Consider the following 8,870-nt stretch of genomic DNA (forward strand, 5'->3'; position numbering starts at 1 on the left):
GCTCTTAAGAAATCAACCATTAAAACCATCGGGGCCCGGCGCCAGGTCTGCCGGCATCTCCTTTATGACTGCATCAATTTCCTCCTTAGAGAAGGGAAATGACAGCTCATGAGATCTCATGAGCAACAATTTTTCCAATGACTTCCATTGGCTTGAGATCTTTGTAATTGGGCATCATTTGGATCAATGTGCACACGGTATCATATTTTCCATCCAAGGCTCTTAGGATCTTCTTGATGATGAATCTATCAGTCATCTCTTCACTTCCTAAGGCGGCAATCTCATTTGTGATGAGGGCAAGCCTAGAGTACATTTCAGTGACACCTTCGCCATCGTTCATTTTGAACTTGTCAAGTTGACTTTGAGGCACATCCAATTTGGATTCCTTGACGGCGTCGGTACCCACGTGCATATCAATCAAAGTATCCCAAATTTCCTTTGCATTCTCAAGACGGCTGATTTTGTTGAATTCTTCGAGGCACAATCCGTTGAAGAGGATATCGCAAGCTTGAGCATTGTATTGCAGCATCTTCAACTCTTCTGCGGTAGCTTCACGGTTCGGTTCCCTCCCATCAAAGAATTCACCTTGCAAGCCAATACACACAATAGCCCAAACGGCGGGGTTATGTCCAAGAATATGCATTTTCATATTATGCTTCCAACTAGCAAAATTAGTACCATCAAAGTAAAGACCTCTACGGTGGTAATTTCCCTCGCTAGACGCCATACTCTCCTAGGTTGTGAAACCAAGGCTATGATCACCAAAAGCTATGGAAATCAAGGCAAAAGGAGACCAAAGCTTTGATACCACTTGTAGGATCGAAAGTATGTCTAGAGGGGGGTGATTAGACTACTTGACCAAATAAAAAAGTATAGCAGCGGAATGCAAAACATTGCACATGAAGGTGAAGGGAGGAATTTGGAGGGAGAAAACGCAATATAGACACGGAGATTTTTGGCGTGGTTCCGATAAGTGGTGCTATCGTACATCCACGTTGATGGACACTTCAACCCACAGAGGGTAACGGTTGCGCGAGTCCACGGAGGGCTCCACCCACGAAGGGTCCATGAAGAAGCAACCTCATCTATCCCATCATGGCCATCGCCCACGAAGGACTTGCCTCACTAGGGTAGATCTTCACGAAGTAGGCGATCTCCTTGCCCGTACAAACTCCTTGGTTCAATTCCACAATCTTGACGGAGGATCCCAAGTGACACCTAACCAATCTAGGAGACATCACTCTCCAAAATATAATAGATGGTGTGTTGATGATGAACTCCTTGCTCTTGTGCTTCAAATGATAGTCTCCCCAACACTCAACTCTCTCTCACAGATTTGGATTTGGTGGAAAGATGATTTGAGTTGAAAGCAACTTGGGGAAGGATAGAGATCAAGATTCTTGTGGTTGGAATGGAATATCTTGGTCTCAACACATGAGTAGGTGGTTCTCTCTCAGAAAATGTATGCTGAAAGTGAAGGCATGTTCTGATGGCTCTCTCCATGAATGAAGAGTGCGTGGAGGGGTATATATAGCCCCAAAACAAAATCTAACCGTTACACACAATTCACCAAACTCGGTGGGACCGAATCATAAAACTCGGTCAGACTGATTTAGTTCAAAATGTGAACGTTAGGATTTTCGGTGGGATCGACATGTCAACTTGGTAGGACTGATTTAATTAATGTTAGGGCATAACATAATCTCGGTGAGACCGATCACACAAACTCGGTAGGACCGATTTCTGTAATAGGCAAATAGAGAGTTGGACAGGCAAACTCGGTGGAACCGAATCGCTCATTTCGGTGAGACCGAAACGTTACGAAAGGGAAACAGAGAGTTTGCATTGCGAACTCGGTGGGACCGATCGCTCATCTCGATTGGACCGAAACGTTATGAAGGGAAATAGAGGGTTTGCAATCCCATCTCGGTGAGACCGAAATTCCTATCGGTGAGACCAAAGTGACAAGGGTTTCTGGTAGTGGATATGTCAAATGAACTCGGTGGCGCGGGATAGATCAAATCGGTGGGGACGAGTTTGACTTTTGGTTTGGGACATATGTGGATATGAGAAATTGGTTGAGGGCTTTTGGAGCATATCACTAAGCATTTTGAGCAAGCAAGCCATTAAGCAACACCTCATCCCCTTTTAATAGTATTGGCTTTTCCTATGGACTCAGTGTGATCTTGGATCACTAAAATGAAAATGTAGAGTCTTGAGCTTGAGCCAATATGTGTCCTTAGTATTTTGAGGGGTCCACATTCCTAGTCCATGCCATGCCAATCATTGAACTTTCTGAAATAATCATCTTGAAGTAGCATTAGTTCAATGAGCTATATGTTTTTAGGTATTACCAAAACCATCCAGGGATAGTTGCACTTTCACCTCCACCTCCGCCTCCCTCCTTCGGGCGGCGATGGTGGAGCGGGTGATGATCCCAGCGGCCGACGATGGGGTGGCGGCCATGACCAGCACATCCCGCCTTCGGGCGGTGGTGGCAGAGCGGATGATGGCCATGGTGGCCGGCAGTGGGGTGTTGGCCACGAAAGCCACCTAACGCCTTCGGGTTGCGGCGGCATAGCGGGCGATGGCCCTGGCTTTCGACGGTGGTGTGGCGGCAATGGCGGCCGACAACAGCTGCAGACGGGAAGCGGTGGCGGAGCGTGTGGTGGGTGTTCCGCGCACACCCAACTGGGATGCCATGCACAATATACTACACCGGGACTGCGCCGCCGCGGCGGTGTAGCCTCCTAGCTGGAGCTATCCTCTGATGACGCCGGAGTGGTTGAGCAACGACGACAGACCGGTGCCATTGGCGATTGTGGGAGAAGCAGACAAGATAAGCTACAGGGAGGGAGGGGAAAATGTGATGCAGGACTCGCCGGCCGTGAGGTTTTATATAGTAGGCTGATAAGCATTGGGATTTTGGGGGATTTCATCGAGTCGGGCGTGAAGCTTGCGCAGGAACCTGCGCGGTTGCGCGGGAATGGGCTCACCACCGTTTGGCCAAAAGATCGCCCCCGCATGCTGCTCAAGCTTGCACTCGAAGCCGTCTGCGGTAGCGGTGTGACAAGACGTGCGAGAGGAGAATGAAAGGACACGTACACATACGGTTAATAAAAAAACCTTTGCAATTTAATTACCTACTATACCCCCGTCCTGGTTTATAAGTAGGATTTAACTAATAAAATATGAATGCATGTCGCCAGAGATAATATCTTTAGATTCGTATTTTAAGATAGTTTCCAGTTATATAATTTTTGTAACATGCACTAACATTTTATTGGTTAAATTTAAGGTTATATACCAGCAATAGTTTGCCCACAACACACACGGCTTAGTCCATCACAAACAGCTCGGATGGATCAACTGTATGCCACGTATCGCACATGCAACTCTAATCTGATTCATGCTTGATGTCTCTGACATCGCTCGAACAGTTTGTATTATTTGCCACGTATCACTGTGCCGGCCTCTGCTCGCGTCCCTCAGCAAGCTCTGCTCGCCGTTAGGCGCCGCAGCACGCTGTGCTCGCCGTTAGGCGCCGCGGCACGCTTTGCTCGCGTCCGTCGGCACGCTCGGCTTGTGGATAGCTTTTTCTTGCGTGTTCAACTTCTATATGCATATATATGGTTGCTCGCCATTGAGGAGACCGCGGAGCGCTCTGCTCGCGTCCCTCCGCGCGTGCTCTGCCAACAGTTGGGCCTGCACACGATTACGTCGGGGGCCCCATATGCATGTGGTTGCGCCGCGCGCGTTGCCACGCGATGCAGTTACGTGTGCCACGATGGAGTTACCCACTGCAAATTAGAACTGCCATCAGGGCGTGCCGATATTCCAAGCCATCCGGCATGCCCTTTAATTCCCGCGGCCATTATAACCTTAGTCTTTTCAACCTTTCTATCGCGCCCCACAACACTACAAGCGCACCCACGACGACACATAGATAGGGGATGTCTAGCGGCGCTCCAATGGAGTTTGGCGAGCATAAAGTGGAGACACACACGAGGGACACAGATCTCTCGGTGGTGTACACCATCGACCCGGCCGTGGTGAACGACTACATCAACACCGTTGAGCAGTTGCTTGCTCGAGAAAAGTACAAGGTGGTCGACATCGACCTCCAGTACATCGGCGGTCGTCCCAACATAGATCAGAAGGTTGCCATCGCCCAGTTGTGCGTGCGCCATCAAGTCCTCATCTACCACTACTGCATGGCCATAGAGCCTTCTGACCATTTCGCCAAGTTTGTCAAAAGCACCGATTACAATTTTGCTACGGTGGAAACCACCGATGATGTAAAAGCGCTCAGGGTTACGGGCTTGGCCTGCAAGAACCTTGTCGAAATCCGTGAGCACTACAGGGTCTAGGGTAGATTGAAGAAGGACTCCCTGGTTGAACTCGCCTCAGCCATCATTGACCCATACAACGAAAAGATGAAGCAGGATGCCAATAGAACACGTCCCGTATCCTGGCATGGGCCTTGGATGCGGCAACTGGATGATCCTCACCTCAGGTTCGCGGCCAAGAGCATGTACACATGCTACGACATGCACAGGCGGATCGTTGACATGAGGAAGTTCCTCGTTACCCAAATCGACGAGGTCGGATCGAGCCACAAGCAGAGCAAGCGTCACAAGAAGTAGATGATGATCAGATGATCGTTTATCCTAGCTAATCATGCATGTAATATATAGTTTACTTTGGTGTGTGGAAATGTCATGTGTGTAGTAGCCACCTATGTAATTATGCATGTAATATTTTACTTTGGTGTGTGCAAATGCCATGGTTGTAGTAGCCACCTTTGTAAGTGGATGTTTAATTTGGTTATGCAACCATGTCCTTATAAGTGTGTGTATATATATGTTGTTATTCTGTATGCAATCCCATCGCACAACACACACATCTTATTAGCAGCAATCATCTGTATTATTATCGGTCTTCGCACACATTTCTGATTACACACATGTTTGTCGCGTATCACACACATCTAGTTATGTTGACCTGTTTCTGTTCTCTTGTCTATAAGCAAACAGTTCATCCGAGTGAACCGCATGCCATATATCGCACACACCTTGATCTGGTTGACCATTTCTTTTGCGTTGCCTAATAAAAAATATTTCATCCGAGTGAACCGTTTGCTGTATATCGCACACACCTTCATCTGGCTGCCCGTTTCTTTTGTTCCTCCTCATCGCAAACAGTTAATTGAACTGAACCGTATGCCCTGCATCGCACACGAAACTAAAATCTGACCGTGTTTGATGCATCCATCATCGAAAATGTTTTGCACCTTTTTTGACGGTTTTTTACACCACTGTTTGCGATTATTGCATCGCACACAGTTTCGTCGAAGGGTCTCTGATCGTAGTGTCATGTTACCAGCATCCTGCAGTAATACATGTATTTAAGTTCCCGATCAATACAATTCTAGCATGAATAATAAACATTTATCATGAATAAGGAAATATAAAATAACAACTTTATTATTGCCTCTAGGGCATATTTCCTTCAGTGTGCCATATTTGGCCCATTAAGTCCATATAGCCTCCTGGGGCTCCCTGGAACCCCTTCCGGTGATCCGACTACCCGGTACCTCCCGAAACTCTTCCGATGTCCAAATATCATCGTCATATATATCGATACTTACCTCCGGACCATTCTGGAGCTCCTGTCTGTGATCTCATCCGGGACCCCGAACAACATTCAGTCATCGAATGGTATAACTCATATAACACTATATTGTCAACAAACGTTAAGCGTGCGGACCCTACGGGTTCGAGAACTATGTAGACATGACCCAGACACATCTCCGGTCAATAAGCAATAGCGGAACCTGGATGCCCATATTGGTTCCTACATATTCTACGATTATCTTTATCGGTCGAACCGTTATGACAACATACATAATTCCCTTTGTCTATCGGTATGTTACTTGCCCGAGATTCGATCGTCGGTATCTTCATACCTAGTTCAATCTCGTTACCGGCAAGTCTCTTTACTCATTATGTAATACATCATCTCATAACTAACTCCTTAGTCACTTTGCTTGTAAGCTTATTATGATGTATATTACCTAGAGGGCCCAGAGATACCTCTCCGATACTCGAAGTAACAAATCCCAATATCGATCCATGCCAACTCAACAGACACCTTCGGAGATACCTATAGAGCATCTTTATGATCACCCAGTTTCGTTGTGACATTTGATAGCAAACAAGTATTCCTACGGTATCCGGGAGTTTCATGATCTCATGGCCGAAGGAATATGTATTTGACATTAAGAAAGGAGTAGCAATAAACTGAACGATCATATGCTAAGCTAACGGATGGGTCTTGTCCATCACATCATTCTCCTAATGATGTGATCCCATTATCAAGTTACAACACATGTCTATGGTTAGGAAACCTTAACCATCTTTTGATCAACGAGCTAGTCTAGTTCAGGCTCACTAGGGACACGGTACTTGTTTATGTATCGACACATGTATTTAAGTTTTCGGTCAATACAATTCTAACATGAATAATAAACCTTTATCAAGAATAAGGGAATATAATAATAAAAACTTTATTATTGCCTCTAGGGCATATTTCCATCAGTCTCCCACTTGCACTAGAGTCAATAATCTAGTTCACATCACCATGTGATTAACACCCATAGTTCACATCGCCATGTGACTAACACCCAAAGAGTTTACTAGAGTCAATAATCTAGTTCACATCGCCATGTGATTAACACCCAAAGAGTACTACGGAGTGATCATGTTTTGCTTGTGAGAGAGGTTTAGTGAATGGGTCTGCTACATTCAGATCCGTATGTATTTTGCAAATTTCTATGTGTACAATGCTCAACATGGAGCTACTCTAGCTAATTTCTCCCACCACTACTAGAAAAAAGGTGTTAGTGGCGCACCAGTTTTTGCTATTAATGGCGCACTATAGGTGCACCACTAATAACAAATAGTAATGGCGCACCTCTGGTGCGCCATTAGTATCCCAGATAATAGTGGCGCACCGCATAGTGCGCCATTACTATGCCTAGAAGTGCGCCATTACTATCTGACTATAGAAGTGCGCCATTACTAACAATTCTTTTTCAAAAAAAATTCAGAATTTTTGTTTCATATTTTTTTTCCAATTGTTTTTCAGAATTTTATTTTCGTTTTTTTTCTTAATCTCGGGTCACTATGGCTTAACCTCGGGTCAATATGCTTAATCTCAAGTCAAATCGCACTCCATGGTCAAACTTTCCGGAAGGTCACTCATCCTCACACTACTCCAGCCAAAGCACGCTTAACTTCATAGTTCTATTAAACCCAGCACCAGCTCACTTAACAGGCACTTGTTGATATATCTATCATATCAATCCTATTAAACCTTGTTGATGTCTAGGACTTTGTTCATGTTCATGAGTGTGATGAAGTTTTGAAAAAATATTTCAAACTTCCCGGTCATATTACGTATCATATTTTGAACATTTTTTCCAAAAAAAATTCGAAACCAATTTTTTTCTGTTACTAGTGGCGCACCTAGCAAATGGTGCGCCATTACTAAGTTTGAAATTTTTTTCCATTCCCCCCCTCTAGATCTTAAAAGCCCCGTATCTTTTATTCGGTTAGGTTTTTGGGGATTCTAAAAAACTTCAACGGGGTTTCCAACTAGTGGTAAATTCGGATGTAACTTTTCGAGTAGATGATTTTTCATATAAAAAACTTTTTAAGCCGAGTTCGTATGCAAAAGTTATGCCCATTTTACTAAATTCCTGAGAGATTTTGCAAATAAAGTCGAAATTCATATTTGTAAATTTTCCCAACAACTAGACCACATATCACATGGGAAACTTATTTTCTTTTATTTTTTTGACATTTCCATCATTTTATTTTATTTTTTTAAAACTGAAAAGGCGGTCCGGGGGGTGCATTTAGTAATGGCCCACCTTCACAAAGTTAGTAATGGCGCACTTTGTATAGGTGCGCCATTACTAAGTTTGACATAGTAATGGCGCACCTATGCAAAGTGCGTCATTACTAAGTTTGATCAAGGTTTCACCCAGTCATACACATAGTTATGGCGCACTTTGTAAAGGTGCGCCATTACTATGTCAACTTAGTAATGGCGCACCTATACAAAGTGCGCCATTACTATGTGTATGACTGGGTCAAACCTTGGTCAAACTTAGTAATGGCGCATTTTTCACCTGGTGCGCCATTACCGTTTTGGTTACTAATGGCGCACCTACACATGGTGCGCCATTACTATATAGAAGTGGTGCACCACGTACATGGTGCGCCATTAATGTCCATATCAGCTATAGCCTTTTTCTTGTAGTGCACTTTCAATACGTATGTAGAATGAGACTCAGAGTCATCCGAATCGGGGTCAAAGCTTGCATCGACATAACCCTTTACGACGAACTCTTTATCATCTCCATAACCGAGAAACATTTCCTTAGTCCTCTTAGGTAACTAAGGATAATTTTGACCGCTGGTAAGGCACACAACTCATGGCAAGGCACACAACTGGTCCGCTACACAGCATGGCGTACTTTATAGAACCTATGGCTGAGGCATATGGAATGACTTTCATTCTCTCTCTATCTTCTGACGTGGTCGGGCTTTGAGTCTTACTCAACTTCATACCTTGCAACACAGGTAAGAACCCTTTCTTTGATTGATCCACTTTGGACTTCTTCAAAACTTTGTCAAGGTATGCACTTTGTGAAAGTCCTATTAAGCGTCTCAATCTATCCCTATAGATCTTGATGCCCAATATGTAAGTAGATTCACCGAGGTCTTTCATTGACAAATTATTATTCATGTATCCTTTTATGCTTATCCCGAAATTCTATATCATTTCCAATCAATAGTATG

Source organism: Aegilops tauschii, chromosome 5 (genome assembly GCF_002575655.3).
Source record: "Aegilops tauschii subsp. strangulata cultivar AL8/78 chromosome 5, Aet v6.0, whole genome shotgun sequence".
NCBI lineage: Eukaryota > Viridiplantae > Streptophyta > Magnoliopsida > Poales > Poaceae > Aegilops > Aegilops tauschii.